Source organism: Vigna angularis, chromosome 1, assembly GCF_016808095.1.
Source record: "Vigna angularis cultivar LongXiaoDou No.4 chromosome 1, ASM1680809v1, whole genome shotgun sequence".
Classification (NCBI taxonomy): domain Eukaryota; kingdom Viridiplantae; phylum Streptophyta; class Magnoliopsida; order Fabales; family Fabaceae; genus Vigna; species Vigna angularis.
The window spans coordinates 58503599-58525282 of record NC_068970.1 but is presented as its reverse complement, the minus strand read 5'-3'; positions in this window follow the sequence as shown (position 1 = coordinate 58525282).

Below are 21684 nucleotides of genomic sequence, written 5' to 3'. Positions count from 1 at the left end.
TCTTTATTTTGTATAAATTACATCAATTAATTTTGTAGAAAGGTTACATCAATTAATTTTGTAGAAAGGGAATTAATTTAATTGTATGATGATGTGACAAAGAAGAAGTATGTATATTTTTTTCTCTTCCAGAGAATGCATTAATTGTTCCATAGAGATTTAAATCTAATATAATTAAAATAAGATTTTGTTTTCTTTACTAAACAACTAAATGTAACTTAAACACACAGTAGATTTTTTTAATTTTTTCTACCAAAACATCTTCCTATTTATATTTAAAATTTCTATATATTTAAATTATATAAATAAAAGTATAGTTATAATTATAATTTTGACGAATTATAAATAAATAATAAATTTATATTTTAAATTAAAAAATATTGAAATAAATTTATCGGGTTTATTAATATATATATTTTTTTCAAATAAATGTAAATTAAGAATGAATGAAAACGATTTAAATATTATTTTCATTGATATTATTTGATGTGTTTAAATTTTGTTATTTGTAATTAATAATTTTAAATATATTTACTAGTAAACGTATTTTATAATTTTTTTAATCAGTATGAATTTCATTAAATAAATATTGTTATTAATTATTTTTAAATAATATATTTATTGATTTTAACTATACAAATTTTACAACTTGCTTATCTAGATATTTTCAAAATTAAAGGCTTAAATGATATTTTTATTTGTTCATTTATAGATTAATTTTTTTAATTCAATTTTTAACTTCTATTATTATATCTGTATATCATATTATTAATTTCATTTTTTTATCTTAAAATATGTATAATTAAGTTTAAAATTAAGTACATAAATATATGCATACGTGAGTCATTTACAAAACAGAAACTAATTAGCATATAAAAAGTTATTTTACTCTTTTTAAAATAAAATTCTGACTCTATTCATTTTTCTATATTTATTGAGTTCTATTCTTCACACATGTAATCCTCTCACTCTAAGTTAACAAGTCAACCTGCATTAGGACCTAGTGTTTTAAACAACTAATAAGTCATGTTTCATCCCTAGACACAAGCCCCCACTAGATCTATTGTTTCAAGCCTAAAGCTAGATTTTTCCTAAAACCTAACGAAGTCACAAATTGAGCCATGAACGTCCCCATTATATGCAAGCATTAAAAATGGAAACAAAAAATTGACATTTAATGAAAGAGGCATGTATAGAATCAAAACATTCACAAAATACAAAAGAATTCAAGAGCTACGTCAATCCCCAACAACATGGGTTTGGCTCTCCATTTCCATGGAGAGCCTCAAGCTTACAAAGTGGTCATGGAAAAAGAAGAAGAAACCAAGTGGAAGAATGGAGTGTTCCCACGAGCCCTAGCAACCTCTCTAGCTCTCCTCTGAATGAAGTCGCGCCTCTAAACCACCAAAGACCCCATATGCTTCGAGAAAGCTTAAATAAATAGGCAATTTTGACACATCAGCAAAGCAACCGCTCAACACTAGGGCTCTAGCGGTCAACGCTAGTCTTAAGGGCAGCCCTAGATGCTCTCTAAAAAGGTGGTGCTCAGCTCTATCTTTCCCAGTGAGAGGATGAGGCGTCTAGCGACTGAACTTTAAGTTCTCTCATTTTTGTTGATCTTTTTGCTTCTTTGGGTCACCAAGGTTCTTCAATGTTACGAAGGATCTTTCTAGCATCAAAATAGATACAAAAAGAGGGTATTAGAGTATTATTTACGTAATATAGTCCAAAACATATATATATATATATATATATATATATATATATATATAAAAACTAGATAAAAGTGAGAATTCAAACAAGTAAAAAGCTAAAAGAGAGCTGATTTTGTTAGTAAAATAAAGCTCACATAATGATAAAAATTATCCTTATCAAATATTATAAGTGTTTCTTGTCAAATTACAAGAGGATAAAACATTTATTTATTATTTAGTAATAAATATTGACTAGTAATTTTAAATAATTAAGATAATATATTTATTAAACTAAATATAATGTTAATATTTAATATATACCCAACATCATTAAAGTTCATTCTCTACACATTACAACTAGTTTAGGTCAACTCCTCTTCCTCTTACATACATGTTAGATTATTCTCACAAGTGAAAAAAAAAAATATAGAACATATGCATTTTTTATTAATCACCAACAACATCAATTCCTCTTTTTACGTTAAAAAAACATTAGAAAGGAGGGATCCGAGTTGGGATACCAAAACTCCCTCGTTCCTATTATGATTTTCTAGTGCCATCTCCTTACTTGTAGGTGCAAAACCTATTTGAAATTCAAGTATATAAGAAAAATAAAGTAAAAGACACGCATCGTAAGATACTTTGATTAATTTGACTTCAAAAATAAAAAATTACAAAGTTTTTTTTCGGATTAGGGGCACAACCAAACTCATTGCGTCACGAACTGCTCAAGTCTAATTAATTGAATAAACAAGATTGCACCAAAAAGACAAATAAAAGAATATAGGATAAAATTGGTGATATGAAAATGGATTATGTGCTTTAAAAATTGCAATAAAAAAAAATAGTGTGACGAGTGACGATAAGTTTACATTATTATAGACTAGACTATTAGCTCTTTGAATGAGTCTTACAAGTATAAAGCTACAATAATGTTGGTGGTTGCATTTTAGAATGGTTGGCCAAGGTATTAGTGATTTTCCCTTTCATATTCTTGGGGTGCATTGCATTGCCTTCTTTGATTACTATCCATTTCATAAATGTTACGTCACGCAAACACTTGCTGCCTTTTTCCTATTCAAGTGCAATCCAAAGTGGCTTGCCACTAACAATGGCTTTTGCCTCTCTCAATTATCAAATATTTTAGATTCTTTCCCATTCTCATACATTGTTCCTCACAAAATGTCAAACATGGTAAGGGGCACAAAATTTTAAAAAAGAATATTAGATACAACACTATTATCCAATCTAGATACCTCTCTATTTAATCTACATGAAAGGGAACAAAAGAAAATAATTTAAAAATTGAAATTTGGAGATTTGTGTTACATGTTAATTTTGTTTTCTTTAAAATAAAAATATAGATTATTGTTAAACCGAATATTTAATTATCAGGATGTTCTATCGGTTTCATGATCAATATTACTGTTTTGATTTCAAATTTGTTGAAAGACATTGTAGAAAAAAAAATGAGTATTTAAATTGTATATCATTCTAACTCCTTATGAAACTATTAGATGTGATAGAAATAATTATGTTTTTCTTACGTTATTATTTTGAGATTCAAATGATCGAGATATTGTAAAATTTGATAATTTTAAGAAGAAAAAAATTTAGTAGATAACCATTATCAACATTTCTTTAATACAAAATTGTTAATCCTAATATAAAATAATGGATACAGATATATATAGCGTGCGAGAGAGAACTTTGCGTTTATAATGTTTTCTTCTTACGTCAATTGAACTACTATCATTAAAAAGAACACTGTACTCGTGATCAGTCACGTCATCAATGGTCTTTTCTTTCGGGTAAAAATATAATTTCAGTAGAATAAGTACAGAGACAGTTTATTTTAATAAAATAAATATATCTTAGCTTGAATTTCGCTATTCTTTTTCGTCTTTGATAATTGTACAGTTAAATGTATACATAGAATTAATTTATCAACACGTACATGATTATTATATAAAAATAAACATTTATAGTATTATATATTTATTTTATAAATTTTAAATGAAATTAAGTGTCATTTGGTGGAAACTAAAACACATTGAAGAAATATTTATGGAAATCATTAACGGTGAAGTGAACAATTGTTTGGAAAAATTGTACTCTGAATTAATCAATTATTTGTATCAAAAGTTCAACATAATGGTTACGAATTTGTTTGTTTCAGGGGTAACACTCTTAAAAAGCATAATTGGAGATATTAAAGAATAATTGGAAATAAGCACGTGCGAGTTTGTCCAATTAATTTGGGATGATTTAGAAATTTGGATTTGTTGGAGAAAGCAACAAATCATTCACACATGAAGATTGAGATATGGGAGGATGTATTGTAGAAACAGGAGCGGATGAAAAAAATGACTTTCATTTAATTTAAAATATGTTGGAATTGATTTTGGATGTGTTTTTCAAGCAATAGAATCGATTTTGGACGTGCCTTTTAGACAATAGAATCGATTTTCTGTGTTTTTTTGGTAATGGAAAATGATTACGGTGGTGCTGGAATCCATTATGGCTGTGTTTGTAATGGTCTAGAACCAACTAAAATTGATTATGGATGGTTTAAAAATGTTGGAATCGATTTTGAGTCACATCAAGGCCAGTGAATTGATCTCCTTCACTCATAATCGATTTTCTTCGACATTGCATATATAACAATATTGTAACGGATTGTGTCATATAAAGGAAGAGAATCAATTATGCGAATCGATTCTCTTTTTTTAAGAATTGATCCTCTAACTCTATATGTCATATAATGAGAGGGATAATTGATTCTCCTTTTTTCATAATCAATTCCCTTCTCCTAGTAGTACTATATACATGGTTACTTTTAATTATAATAATAATAATAATAATAATATATAAATAATTAAATTTATTTTTTTGTTACATATGTATATATATAATTAATAATAAAAATAATAATATTTTTGTAATTTATAAAGTGATTTTCTTTTCTTACACACACACACACATATATATATATATATATATATATATATAATTTATATTTTTTTTAATTATATATATTATTAATATTTATTATTATTATTGAAATTATAATAATAATATTTTTGTAATTTTAAATAAAAATTTCAATTTTACTTTAACAAATTTTTTATTATTTATATTTAACTTTATATCACATTTATTTCTAAGAATAAAATGATAGTTATATAACTTTTATCACAAAAATAAATTGATAATTATTTATTTTTATCAATTAAAATATTATTTTAATTTATCATATGAATCATATCATTCACAAACAATAACACAATATCTTATTTATTCTTTAAATTTACTTCTCTCCGTCCAGAATCTAGTCAGGTTAATAGTAAATATTGGTTATTCCTAATAAGGTTAACCTTGTTATTTGATGTAGTTTTTGGTTAAAAGTAATTCAAACTAAATATAAAAATTATACATGATTTGATTTGATTATAAAAATTTTAAATTAAATTGAATCAAAATTTATGAAAACTCTCATTTAAATTTGTCTCTTATTTTATTTTTAAATGAGAGTTTTATGTTATATCATGATTAATAATTTTAATGTTTATGTTGCTATTTATAAATTTGTTTTCGTTAATATTGTGTATAATATTAAACAATTTATTTATAGTTATTAACATTTTTTTTACTAAATGGGCTATAGTAAAATATAATTTAGAAAAAAAGTATACCTTGTGGCCTTAAGTATTATATCCTTAAAATTTATCTTCCTTAAACCAAACAAACTCTCTGCTGACACCTATAAAATTCAAAACATAAACATTAAAATCAGTCCTAATGTGTTGTTTCGTTTTAATAATATTTTATTTTGTTTTGATAATTCTTCCTCTACTTTATGTGCACTATTAATTCAGTTCCAACCTCTGGGTTGAGAAATACACGAGGCTCCATTCAACTAGGTAAGTACACTTTTAATATTATAACATAAACAACATAGAAGCAACTTAATAAAACTTTAAAACATTGGGGAATGGATAATTAAAAGATACCACTCTCTAAAAATTTTATTAGTGAATGACTTAAATGTTAAAATATTATTATTGTTGATTTTCTTTTTTGAAATGTAGTATAGAATCTAATTCATGCATGATTATCAATATCAACTTTATAATTAAAGCATGAAATAAGATTGAAAAATCTATTTTAAATTACGTAGTGATCACCATTAGTTTTTAAATATATTAAAATTTGATCAAGTTCATGGATCATCAAACTATACTATATAACCCAAAAGTTAATCTATCTAACAGACTAAATAAATAATTTTGAAAAGTCCAAAAGTTAAAAACTCAAAAACCTACTTAACTAGAAAAAACTAATAAAACTACTCATTTTACTTAATTCTTTTATTCACTTTTATACTTAGACATAATATAATATTTTAACTTACATTCACATTATAAAATATTTTATACGTAAATCTCTTCTCAGTCTTGATCCATGATCCAACAATCAATATTCAAACATATAAGTTCAATTTCACGTAATTATCACTTTTTTCACTGGTCAATAATCATGCTTTTTTCTAATAGAAAAATTCATACCATATGTAAGAATGAAAAAAAGTTTTCAAAGATGAATTCTAATTCTCCAAGAAAATAAAGCTATTTTAAAGACAAACTTTCATTTTCCTCATATCTCTCGATTGTGGGGTTTGCTTCGATATTTTCAATAATCTCGAAACGCTTAAAAGTTGAGATTAATGACAATATAAATATACCTTATTCCTTAACATTTTGAGATACATTTTAAAAATGATTATTCCTTAAATGTAATAACTAACGATGTTATCTAACTAAATTGAAGTTAGGACATTATAATTGCTTGTGGGATGAAAATGTAATTTCAAATATGAATCCTTGTTTTCTTTAACTCCTTAATTAGGAAAAATAAAATAGTAATTCTAAAGATAAATTCTTATTTTCCTTATATATCTTGATTGTAAATTTTTTCATTATACATCTAATAGTTCTTAGGAGTTGAGATAAAGAATTTAAATATACTTTTTTTAAGAACAAATAATACCTAAATAAAATGATTGATTATAATAATAATACATAATTTGACGTAAACCAAAAAACTAAGTAATTGAATATGGAAAAAAATTAATTGGATGAAATTCAATTATATATATATATACATATATATATATATATATATATATATATATATATATATATATATATATATATATATATATATATATATATATTAAAAGAGTAAGTTGAAAAATTAATGTTATATAAGCTTAAATAATAATAATTATATTTACATAAATAATCTGAATCCAATATTCCTTTGAATAATTCAATACTAACTTCTAAATTGGTAAGATTTGAAAACACTTTAGCTATGCTATTTTAATATATATTTGAATTTAATACCAATCAGATTATTTGGATTTAAATTAAATTAGATTGGATTTGTAATCCCCATTCAGCCCTAGAAAGTCCTATCTCCACGCTAATACAGACGACTTTCTAAAAAATCTCAACCAATGAACGTTTGTTTCTTTGGGCTTCATGAAAGTCCTTGAACTTTGACGGCCCAATAAGTGGCAACTATTCCTTATTAGAAATTGTTTGTTGTGAATAGTAATACTACAGTGTACCCCCTTTATTTCACAAAGGTTTAAACTTTGGAAATATCTAGAAAGGGACAGAAAAAGTATTGATAGAAGGAACAAAAATAGTTATTTTTTGCTATAATCATCTATTTATCTTTTTCTTACATTATTTGCTTGCTTCTTCTTCACTACTACAAAAAAAGGTTAAACTAGTCAACAAGTTTCTCAATTATTTATTATTTTTTATTCAATTATCGACTATATTTTTAAACATAAACTAACTATAGTTTTTTATAAGGATGAATAGCAATTATTAGAGAATATTAAAAGACTATGAAGTGGTTTGTCCAACTGGATTAAAACGTTAATGAATGGAAGAATAAATTGATTTCACTGTTAGTACTTGGTTGTATCTTTAAAAATCAAACATTTCATAAACCTAATACAAAAAAGATTAAATATATTTAATTTTAGGCCGGTGGAAAAATTCGCCAAATTAAAACTGGGGCAGGATGCGCAAAAATATAATACATCAATGTCAAATTGTGTCGTTAAGCTTAAATTTTATTATTAGTATTGTAGGTTAAAAACATAATTGACATTGTTATTGCTAACCAAAATGTATAATTTTCTATTAATAATAACATGATATTTTAAAATAGGTCTAAATTACTTAATTTTAAAACAAAGTAGTTTAGACCCGAGCTTCGTTTTTGTTAATTTTTTATTTAAAATATGAATTAAGAAAATTTATATAATTATTACTATTTCCAAAAAAATAAATATTTATATAATTATATTTAAGTGTTATAACTATATATATTATTTAAATAATTAATCATCATTATTTTATTCTAACCAATTAATTGAAAATATTATATTTTAATATTGATTTCTTTATATTAAAGTAATGGATTATGAAAATACTATTAATAATACCAATATTACCAATAATACTATTAATAAAAATAATATTAATAGTAATAATACCAATAATAATAGCAACAATAATAGTAATAAAATTAAAAAATAATATTTAGATATAAATTTGTTTATTTTTACTTATAAAATTGACACTAATTAATTAGTGATATATAATAAAATAATACTATTATGGGTTTGAAATTAATAATTAATTTTTTTAGTTATATAATATTAAATAAAAATTTGTATTCACGAGTAGTTTTTAAGTAGTTATTAAAGTAAAAGGTAAACATATTGTATAATAAAATCTCGTAAAAAAAATATGAAGTTGATGTTAAAAATTTTAAACAAAAATACATGTAAATATAAACAGCTTAAAATAAAGATAAATATTAAAAAGTATTGACATATGTAATAAAAGAAAAGAGAAATTAAACTTAAAATATTCTAAACTAAAGTAACATGTATAAATAATCAACCTAATGTAAAATTCAAACATATTGTAAAATGCAATCCCTAATAAAATAAGTCAGAGTAAGTTAAACTAGTATGAAGCATTTTAGAGTTTATTATGGTTTAAAAATAGTAAAACTTTATTATTTTAATATTAAAAGAATTTATACAAATATGTAGTTTTATAAATCAGATTATTTTAAAACATACAACGTCTTTATAAATCACTTTTATAGAGTTTTTTTGACAGTTCTCACCATTTGTTCGTCTGATTAAAAATTTGAGAATGTAAGAGTGATTCTCACGGTGACCTCTTCAATATGGACTAATTAGTTTCTTTAATTGAATAAGTCGTTGTTTTTTCACATTTTCATATGACCAATATGTTTTCGTCTTATATGTGAGATTTCCTTACTTGCATGTGCTATTTGAATTATCAATACGACTCTTTGCTAATTAGTGATCCTTGTGGTAGGTTTTGATCATTCTTGTGATGTCCATATATGGAGATAAGACATCTTGTGGAGTAGAAGGTGTTTTAGACAATTACACTTTGTTCACTTGAATGAATTTGGGGGAGAGTAATTGAGGGGATTTGAAGATAAATTTTTTTGTTGTTTATTTGAGTGAATTTGGAAGTAAATAAGAGTGGATTTGGAAGTAAATTTTTTTAATCTGTCACGTCAATCAAATCCTATACTAATTCTCACAAACTTTACTTCCAAATTTACTCTCACTTACCTCCAAATCCACTCAAATAAACAACAAAAAATTTTACTTTCAAATCCTCTCAAATCCCCCCAATCACTCTTCCCCAAATCCATTCAAGTGAACAAGGCCTTAGAATTGTTAAGGGTTGTTCTCACAAGTGAAATAAGCTAATTATATTTGTTTTAAGTTAAATTGTTTGTTTAGTTATATGTGTCTATGTTGAACTGTGATTTAGTGTAATATATACTTTGATTTAATCTATTTTAGATGTGTGTTATTCATAAATGTATTATGATATGTTGAAAGTATGAGTTTTATGGTTTGTTTATGAGTTGTAATGTCTTTCTGAGATTTATTAATTGAGTAATCTAGCTCGACTGAAGTTAAAAACATTAAATTTTAAGTTTTTGATAGTTTACTAAGTGAAAATTAACTTAAGATGAGTTACATTGCTCAACCAAAGCTCAAAAAAGAAGTTTTAGGTATTGATACACCGTTGGACGTCGTTGCAGCATTGTTGAGCACCACCGAGACAGTGGCCACTGACTTAGAGGCGTTGGGCGTCACTTTTGGACCATCGAGCACACTCAAATTAGTGGGTTCAAGGGGTTGTAGCATCAAGTACTACTTTTCCAGCATCGGGCACAACCATGTTTTTTCTGGTCTACGACATCTTGGGAATATGGGATTTCTTATTCATTAATCCTCGGATCAAGATGAAATTTTGATAGAAGGTCTTATACACATGAATTGTTACTTTGACTAGTGGGATATGTGATTCGAGGTATGTAGTTTGAAATTTTAGTCTCTTATGTTTGTTTTATTTTTTTTTAGGTTTCTTTTTTATGAAAAACATTTCTTATTTGTGATTTTGGAATAAAAGAAGGTATATGGTTGTTTATAGAGTTATTGATGGACTCATTAATGAATATGCATGTGTATAATGATGTATGAAATTGTGATGATAATGGGCTTGTTAATGGATATGAGCATTATGTATGAAAATATGTAATGGTTTATAATTGATTACGGACATTATATTACTTGGTATGGATGAATACAAATATAAGTGATTGTTTAGTATTTGTAATTTGATTTGGAATCATGTTTATGGATGCAAGTATCTGTTTGGTGCAATTCCAATAATTTTATATGGAGATTCTATGGTGGTGTTCCTACGTGTAGAGCCAACAAAACTAATCCATAATTTTTATATAGATGGGTCAACTCTGTCGGAACAATCGGTATCGTTATAGAGTCGCGCAGCGGAATAAAATACTTAGAAAGCGTGTTACGGTCACAAATCAAGTTTAATGGTTCGTTTTAGAAATTTAATTTTCTTAGAGACAAATTTCCAAACGGTTGATGTACGTACAATAAAATAAGTATAGGGAATAAGAAGAACAACACAGAATTTTTATCCTGGTTCGAATCAAAAGATTCTACGTCCAGTCGTTAATCACTATAAATAGTGATTAACCTTTTTCACTAAAAATTGTTTAACAGATTACAAGATAATGAACAATAAAAATGAATGGAACTACTCTACCAACTTGAAGAGAACCACTTCAGCAATCGACCAACGATTCACAAGCTTCTCCTTTCACAAGACCAGGCAGAGCACCTTGCTAACTTGAAGAGAGTCTGCTCCGACTATCGACACACGATACGCGAGCCTCTCCTTTCACAAGACCAAGCAAGGGAACAATGAACAAAAAGCTTTCTGAGAACGTTCCTCTGACACACAGTGTTCTAAGCTTTCTCAGTTCAAAAACAACGTTTTTTTTTCTAATTTCTCCAAAACAAAATATATAGCCAAGTACACTGAATGCCAAAGGTCAGCTCCCAACTGCCATGAATAATCGATTATTGTAAGTGATAATCGATTATTCAAAGTCCGTTATAGGTTTTCAAAGATGTGATAATCGATTATATGAAGTGATAATCGATTATTCAAGTATGACTTGTGATAATCGATTATTGCTTCATCATAATCGATTATTGTAGTTAAAAATGTAAGTTTACAGGGTTTACAAGAATTTCCTACTACATTTAATTTCTACAAATTGCTTTTAACTAATTCTAATATCTTCTGCAACTAAAACTTCTTGTAACATCATCAAAACAAATTTCTTCAAGATTTACCAATACTCCTTATTGGTAACAAACTCAACCTACATTCATGAACTAAATATGAACACGTCATCTCACCTTGTCATCCCTAGATGACCAAACATACTTAAAATAGACTTAATTAAATTTCAAATCCATTATAAATTTAAGAACTTTCAATTAGATTCCTAATAGATTTTTACAGTCTATTGAGTCTTAAAAATATTAAATCTTTTCAATTGAGTTCTTAAGATTAAGTTTCTCTTTTAATAAATGGACACGACTCTAATTTGGTAATATTATTATTATCTTGTCTTGTCATATTGTTTAATTTTCTCCAACATATAATTTTATAATTTTACAATTTAAAAGTTATAATTTTATAAATTTATAACAATCACATTACCAAAATAATAATCATATCACTTAATCAATAAAAATAAGTTGTTAAATTTGTTAAGACTTTATACATTACCAAAATTTATTAGAAACGTAAACAAATCTTTTAAATATAATAATTAGAAGAGAATATACATTAAATACACTATCATCCAAGCGTCTAATATTGGAAAAAGGGTCGCATGCATTTTAGGACTCAACACCCATGTTATTACGCACTGAAACTAATGGAGCATAACCATCCTGTGCAATTTTTTTTTTCTTCATAATCTTTTGTATCTATCTACCATTTCACTCTTACTTTTGTGCATTCTCTCTATTCTCTTGTATTGAGGCTGCCTTTGTTTCAAACAGTGAAAAAAAAAACTAAAACTAAAGGAGAAAGAGTTGAAAGTAAGACTATTTAGATTAAGAAAAATAATCAATAATAAAAAAAATTAAAAAGTAATATATTTATAAAATGATCAAATTCTTGTCACTATTAAAATTAATTTTAGTTAATCATTAAATTTTATATTTATTTTTAATATTAATAACATTATTATTATTTATAATTATTTTTAATTATTTATTATTTTATTTTATATATATATATATATATATATATATATATATATATATATATTGGATTTCCGTTGTTGTGTTTATTCGTAAATCAATTGATCCAAGCACGTCATCATCGGTCTCCTATGTGCATCTCCAGTACATAAGTAGAAACAAATAAAGCGTATGCGTTATGTAGAAACAACAATGGCATCCAAAGCTGCTCCTTCCACTGTCAAACCCTTCCCCAAAGCCATTTTGACAGTGGCAGAGCTTCTTTTTGTTCGAGGAAAGTCTAGGCCTTTAATTTCTTTTATATATAAATTAAAATATTTATTTTTAATTATCATATATTTTTTATATTTAACACTTTTAAAGTATTTGTATATGTATAAAATAATGCTAATACTTTTATTATACTTGTAAAATCCGTCACTGTATGTTGATGCTACTTGAAGTCTCTTCTTACCTAGATGTAGGGGTGGGCAAACTGCACTATTTGCACTGCACTATAAATCTATTACAATTAACTATAAAATAGTTTAAAAAAACTGAACTGTACTAGAAAATAGTTCACAAAAACTGAACTAAACTACTTTTTAGTTCAGTTAACTATAAAACAATTCAGTTAACTACAATGCACCTTTTTCTAATAAATAAATGTAGTTTTGCACTAGTACAACTGTCAATGGCTAATCATCGATAAAGTTAAAAGAATTAGTTCAATTTGATTTTTTTTTAATAATTACAAACAAATAAATTAATATTCAATAACATCACAGCATTTAAAAAAATTAAATTATAAATCTATATAATTAGAATTAGTAAATAATTATAATAAAAAATTTAAAAAAATTAATGAAATATTATTGGTACTATTTTATCATATTATTAAAATTAAATTAATAACTATAATTATTTATCATTACTATTTATTATTAATTTAAAAATATAAAATGTCTAAAATTTGATTCTCATATTAAATATAGTTTAATTTAATAATATAAATTTGTTTATATATTATTTTATATAGATTAAAAACTTAATCTTTAAAAAATATTTCTGTTTATCTCTGTTTTGCGTTATTCGAAATATTTTTATTTTGACAATTATCTAGTTTAATATAAAAACTCTCATCTTTCTTCTCTTCTCACCTTTTTCTGAATTCTCATATATATATATATATATATATATATATATATATATATATAATATTATATTTTATAATTATTTACATAAGTACTTTTATCTTTTTATTTTTACAATTATAGTTAATTTTATTAAGTTATAAAAATAATTACCAGTTTTTGAAATATAATTACAATATAATAAAATTTAGTTTTTTTTAAAATAGATAATTATTTTAGTATAAATTTAATAATATCATTTTATTTTAATAATTATTATAATAATAGTTAACTTTTTAAGAACAACTAATTAATACAAAAATTAATACAAAAATTATTTATCATTACTATAATTATTTATCATTACAATTTAATTATGTTGTAATTTTACTCAACTAAAAAAAGTATTTTTTTAGTTAACTATAGTTTAGTTCAGTAAACTATTTTAACTCAAACTAACGAAATGTTTTGGCACTGCTGTTAAATATTAGCATTGCGCTCAAAATTAACAGTGATCCAAATCTTTCTGCAAATTGTTTATGAATAGTAATACGTGTCAGGCTTTTGCTCACTGCATCCCATAATTATTAATTGTTGTTCTATAATTTTTGAAATGACCATTTTAATTTTTATGATATGTTTTCTTTATTACGAAGCCTTTCAAAATAAGTTTTATTAAACAAAATTTTTTAAATAAGGTTATTGAAACAAGTTTTTAACAACAATTAGTTTTAAATCTAATTTAATTCTATAAAATCAATAGATCTAAAAATAAGAAATCTTATTAAAATAAGTAACTATGATACTACATGTTTCAACTCATTTTTGAAACAAAATTTCTAGAAATTTTTTAGAATCCTACATAAACATCATCTTCCCCTTTTCAATTAAACAATTCGAAAGTATTACGGTTTTGTTTTCAAGTTAGACAATTCAGAAAAGAAAAAAAATTACATTTTAATACCTTGGAGATTATACACGAAAACGTGTGTTCATCATTTGGGCACAGTGACAAGCTTTCGGTGGCCGTGAGTTGAGAGAAAATTGAGACAGAGAATGATCTAAACTCTAGTTAACTCCAGTTAACAGTTAACTATACAATAAGTTTAGTATTTTCAAACTGAACTATTAAACAGTATAATTGGTTTTTAGTAAAAATAGTTTAAGTTTTTTAAGTACAAAACAGTATAGATAAACTATAGTTTATGGTTTTTAAGTGAATTGTGCCCAGCCCTACCTAGATGCTTCTTCAAATTCTTATATTGACCATATTATCTTAGTTTTTCTTACTTCTTTGCAATCATTTTTATCAATGTTTTAAGAGGAAATTTTTCCACTAACAAGATTTTGTTAAACTAATTTACTTATTATAATTGTAATTTTTCAAATAAGTTTACCATGGGCATAGCTGTCATTACGTAAATATTATATTAAAAAAAGAAAAAGAAAAACATAAAGAAAACACACTAAATCTACAATAAAATTACATATATTTTGGGTAGAAAAAACTTATTAGGAAAAAATTCATGATTTCTTTCACCAAAATTATTTCATACTTTGAATTTTATGTCAAAAAAAAAAACAAATTCCAGTATAAACTTTTTTTTATCATTATTAATTCTCTCACATTTCAAAAAAAAGTCTTTAAATTTTTAGAAATTTTTACTCTTGAGGATTCACTTAGAAATATTTTTAGTCTACCTTTACTAAGTTTTCTTGTAGTTCAAACAAACTCATCATCTTCTTTGAGTATTAGAATCTTCCCTCTCATCAAACATTAGTATATTTAGAAATTACTTTTAATTCTTTTACAAAAACGAATCTCATTAGATAGACATTAAAGGATTAGGAAATGATGTTAAACTATTGAGTTGAATCTAATTGCTATAAATCCTGCAAACTATTGACAATGAAAGTGACATCCTTCAAAGAAGATATGTCAACCAAGAAATCAAATTTTACACCACCATCAATATTCTTAACAAGAGAAGATCCATTCATAAAACAAATATTACCATGATTATGCACCACCAACTCAAATTGTTCCACAAGTTGCACAGTAAAAGACTGAAACATATACTCCATCACAGGCTTCACCACTAGTTCTACCATAAGTTTGATGACTTGAGCTAAAGAACTCTTAGTCTCATCTTGTGCATAACCTCTTTAGGACGATAATGTTGTATTTTTACGCCAACTATTCTCTCTTCAAAAAAATAACATTGACACTTTATTGTAACGGTCTACAATTATATATATAGATAAATCATTTTACAATTTGAACAAAATATATGTAATTTCTCATACTTATTTTCACTAAAATTTGATTAGGAAAATTAGATAACAAATCAATATCAACCAAGACACATACAAAAAAACTTCGATACTTATTTTTTATATAATAATATAAAGATAAAGGTGTACCAATTTCACGTGCTATTAAGAAAATAATTTTTGACTACTAATACTCTAAAAAATACCATGAATTTGAACCTAACATTGAATTTTTCTAAGTTTTATGGAAATTGCGACAAAAACTTTTATTCAAGAAAAAACACTAAGAATTTCAAAAATTAAATTCCAAGTTTCAACAAAAAAAAAACTCTTTTCATGTCTCCTAAAGAAGGAAAAAGAAAATTCATCCAACCCTTTACCAAGTGAAATTACCTTCTTTTGACCCAAATATTTCCAAGTCATATTAAGTTTTTACAAAAGTACATATGTAAACAATTTATTCCATTTTGGTAAGAAAATATGTTAATGCAAATGATTTTTGCACTTCTTTATACCAACAAAACTAACTTATTCAGAAAAATCTACTAAGAGACCATCCCTACAAGCCACCATCAATTAGGGTTAATGTTGGTGGAGTACTCCTAATCATACTTTCTTTCATAAATTGGATTGCTTTTACAATGTTTTTAGTTAATTATTCCATTTTTTTTACTTAACTATTCTTCTAGTTTATATTAAAAACAAATCATAGTTAATGTTATTAAAAGTTTTTTCAATCAACATTAAAAAAAATATGAAAAAATAACATTAATGTCAATGAAAAAATAATTACAACAAATATTAATAAAATAAAATAAATTCACAACAAGCATCAATTGAAGAATTTGATTTAATTTACATCTATTTAGAAAAATAAATTCTTAATATTGATAATAATTAGTATTGATAGAGAAACTCTCACTAAGAAATAGTAATAAGAAAAATAATAATTTAAATAAACAATAATTTCTTTCAATATTAATAAGAAAAACCCTGAAGCCAATGATAAATAGTAATTCTAATGATAATACTTCCTCTTCTAATAAGTTTATAACACTCACCAAACAGTCAGGTAAAGAAATAAATAAGAGACATTTAAAGTACCGTAAATCTATTTTTCCTCTTTGTAACTTCTACTTTCTTAACACATCATAGATGTCCCACTTTAAATCGTTATTATTACATGTGTGACTCATCATTGTCTCTTAAAATACAAGACAACCGATTATCATTCATGAAATTTTATGGTCTTTATATGGTTATACTTTTATCTATCTCATACCGCTTTCGTGCTAATTATCAAAACGGAAAAGAAAAAAAAATGTACACAAATTATAATAAATAATATAATTTTTGTTCGTTTAACACTGAGTAAACCAATTTTTAAAAAAATTAGGGATAAAAACCCAATTCTTTTTTCCAAGATCAAACGCAACAAAAACATTGATATTACCAAAAATGTACTTGATTTTTATAAATTTTAATAGTATCTCTTACAGTTATTTCCTATAGAAAAAGATGGAAAGAAAATATTAATCACATTAAAAGGTCGTGAATTTCTAATCAAGAGATTGTATATAAATTAAAATCTTAATTTTATTTTTATGTTATGTTGACCCCGCATCTCTTCTTTTCCTTTAGCATTTTTTCCCTTCTCTCAGTTTCCTTATTTTTTCCCATCACAAGCTGAATTTTCACATACTTTTATCATTAATTTATGGGCTTAATAGCCTTTTTTATCTCTAGATTTGATTATTTTTTTCAATTAGGTCTCTTCTTTTAAAAGTGTGTCAAATTAGTTTTCATTTTATAAATTTTGTGTCAATATTGTCCCTTCCGTTAAATACGCACAACGGCGTTAACTTTTTTTTTTCTCTCCTCTGGTTCTCTGCAACATCGAAGACTTTCTCTTTCTTTTGTCAAATTCTCTCTTCTCTTATTCTCTCACGTCACACACCCTACACATCTTTTCATCTCTTTCTTCTTTCATTTACACTTCCTCACTTTATAAATATCAATCTAGTGCCCAAAGTTACGTAATCATTCCCATGCAAAAATCACACACTCCCTCCCTCCTTGTTGCATTGGTCCGAGAATTCCACTCATTCCAATTTTCCTTCCATCATTCACCAACATTATCACACTACTCACTGAACATAACATTTCACACTTATTTTTTTTTCTAGTTACCATCTTATTTTCTTCTTCAACTTTAGTTCATATAACTCCTACAACTCTAACACCCAATATCTCCTTCTCCTCAACCTCTATTCACTAGTACTGCACCCTTTCTCTCTCTCTCTCTCCTTCATTTTCAACAACCCATTCTCTTCCTTCTCTTCCTTTTTCTCTTCTCCCATAATACTATTTACATATACCACTTCTCCGAAAACACATACTAACGTTCTCACTTTATCACCACCACACTCCAATTCCTACATGTCTTCAAAATAAATCTTTCAATAACAAAAAACCATGCATTTTAACTCTTACAGCTTGATATATGGAAATCAATTAGAATTAATGTCTTCTAATGTATAGTAATAATAATAATAAGATTTGATGTAACTAGAGTTTTTCTTTCGTTCTTTTTAGCTAGAACAGTTATAAGAGTAATTGTTTTCCTGATTTTTAGGCCATATTAATGTACAAAATTATTCTTCTACTTTTATTTATACCTTCTGATTGTATCAGTTCTATTTCAGGGAAGTATATCCAGTTTTCAAAAATTCAAAAATATATTCAGTGGCAACAAAAACTGCTTACACTAACAAATTAGTAATAAAGTATCACGAAAGTATGACTCAAAAGTTGGCGCCTATCTTTTTTGGACCTCCCATCAAATCGTAAATTTAATTCCAGGAGTCCCTTAGGTGGTGTAATATGCATTTCTCTTCTTTTCATATCAACATCTGGAACAATGGCTTCAACAAAAGGTACCAAAACAAGTTGATCAGATACATCTGTTCATGCGACTTTGACTTGCCACTCTTATCAAGCATATCAAAAGATGAATCAAGTGCAATTTGTAGTAGGTCGTTGGCTCCACTATTGAAAACATTTACAACAGTTCCCACAAGTGTTCCATTTTCCTGATAGGAACAAGCATGGTCAACACCTTCAAAAATTGCATTTAGGATTAAAAACTCATTATAAGGTGACAAAGATATCATAGCAGAAAATTCAAAGCTCATACATATCAGCATAACAATATCTATAAGTTATTTATAGTAGCGTTTTTCATTATTTTTATCACTATATTAGCACTTGGCATTTCATTTGTTGGATCTTTGGTACAACTAGGCACCTAACACTCAGATATGTATCTAGAAAAGAGCTCAATAGAAAAGGAACAATCCTATTTTATGGAAGAGTATAAATTATATTGCAAACAGTTTGCATTTCTGTCATAAGAGCACACAACTGAGAGTCACAAAATTACAGAGAAACAACTGATCAATATGAGAGGGATAATGCACTTATATTGTCTCTTTCTTATTGTTGTTTTGGGTTCTCTCTCTCTAAATAAATCTCTTAGCTACCCTTTCACCGTCTGCGCCCTACACTCCTCCTCCCACTCTTCCAATTCTCTTCTCAGTTCAACCTTTCCCTCAATCCATAACCCTCAACGCATCACCACCGAAGGAGTTGGCCGAATTCCTTGATAACTATCGAGAGACGGAGCTCGGAAGCTACGGCCTAATCGTGAACAACTTCGCAGAGCTTGACGAAGAAGAATACATCTGCTACTACAAGAAAACGACGGGGCACAAAGCTTGGCATCTGGGGTCGGCCTCTCTCATACCCAGAACCCCTAAAGAGAAAGCAGAGAGGGGTGCGCAGTGAATCAGACCCCCAACGTGTCACTGTACACAAACTTCCCCACCGTTTCCAGTATATTAGGGTCAATCACAATTGCCCCCTTCTGCGTCTCCGTCAAACATGTTGGAACAATCGGTACCGTTATAGAGTCGCGTAGCGGAATAAATTAGTAAAGCGGAAATCGTGTAACGATCACAACACAAGTTAAAATAATCGGTTTCAAAAATTGATTTTCTTAGTGAACTTTTATCGAACGGTTGATGTGCTAAGAGTTTAGGGATAAAGAAAATCAACACAAAATTTTTATCCTGGTTCGAATCAAAAGATTCTACGTCCAGTCGTTAATCACTATAAATAGTGATTAACCTTTTTCACTAAAAATATGGTTTGCAGATTACAATCAGATAATCAAAATAAGCAAGGAATAGAAAACACCTTCCTTCGACAAACGAACGGAAGAACCTGCTCAGCCAACTTGAAGAGAACCGCTCCGACCTTTGACACACAAAACGCGAGCTTCTCCTATTCACAAGACCAGGCAAGAGCACTCTATCACTTTGAGAACTTCCTCAGACAAACTGTATTCTCAAAATGGCATAGATCCTTTTCACTCACAGAGAGCTTCCCTTAGGCACAAAGCTCTAATACTCTCAATTGAAAAGTTCTTTCTAAGAGCTGTGAAGACCTCTATTTATAAGCCTAGTTTCGTGCAGGGTCAAAAACTGAAAAGACATCTCCCAACTGCCATTGATAATCGATTATCAAAAGTGATAATCGATTATTTGTGTCCGTTATGGGGTTTACAAAAAAGTGATAATCGATTATATGATGTGATAATCGATTATTCCTGTATGACTCTGTGATAATCGATTATTGCCATTTCATAATCGATTATTGCAGTTAAAAATGAAAGTTTACAAAGTTTACAAGAATTTCCTACTACATTTAATCTCTACAAATTGCTTTTAACTAATTCTAATATCTTCTTCAACTAAAACTTCTTGCAGCATCATCAAAACAAATTTCTTCAAGATTTACCAATACTCCTTATTGGTAACAATCTCCCCCTTTTTGATGATGATCAAAAATACCTTCTTGTTAAAAGCATTTCTAATTTCCTGCACAGATTTCATACTTACAAACATGTTAGTAATAACTGCACTACTTAAATTAGAAGTTTTCTCCCCCTTTTTGATCATAAACAAAAAGTAAAAAAGTGGAAAAACTCTCCCCCAAATTTTTCTCCCCCTCAACAAAAGAATTGATGCATTTCAAAACAGAAATAAAATTGAAATTTCATAACATGAAAGAACAGAATACCTCATGGAATATAAGAAAAACAGAAATTCAACTCTAATTAAGAAGTACAAACAATATTAATTAATCCATAATAGAGATAAAAACAAGATATCTAACAAACTCATATATCTTCCCTTGAATGTAATAATCCCCTTTTAAAAACAGACTCAAAATTTTTTTTTTTAAAAAAAGTTTTCTTTTTTTTTTTTTTTTTTTTTTTTTTTTTTTTTTTACGCTGTGACTTAAGATAATCGATTATTACTTTAAATAATCGATTATTTGCGAGCCAAATTGCCGAAATCCAAATTTTGAGGACGAGATAATCGATTATTACCCTTGGTAATCGATTATTTACGTTAATTTTCGAAAAACACAAATTTGGGCCAAATTTTCAACCTAAGACACATCTAACATTCATAAATTATTTCAAAGCTCTTAAAAAATACCAGGATACCATAGAGTCTTCTTTTCCTTTTGAAAAATTAACCTGCAAAACAAAACAATAGAGTTTTGGTCCCCATAATCTCATTTGGGTCCTTTGAGGTTAGAGACAATTTACTTTATAACAGGAATCCAAGCATATTTTCCATTTGGAACATCAAAATGTTTAATTCTACATTTGTTAGAAGTGTGCCCCTTTTTCATACAATAAAAGCATGTGACAACATTTGGGTTTCTATAAGACACAGTTCCTTTTTCAACCAATACCCTACGGGTTCTTTTAATTTTGTTCTTA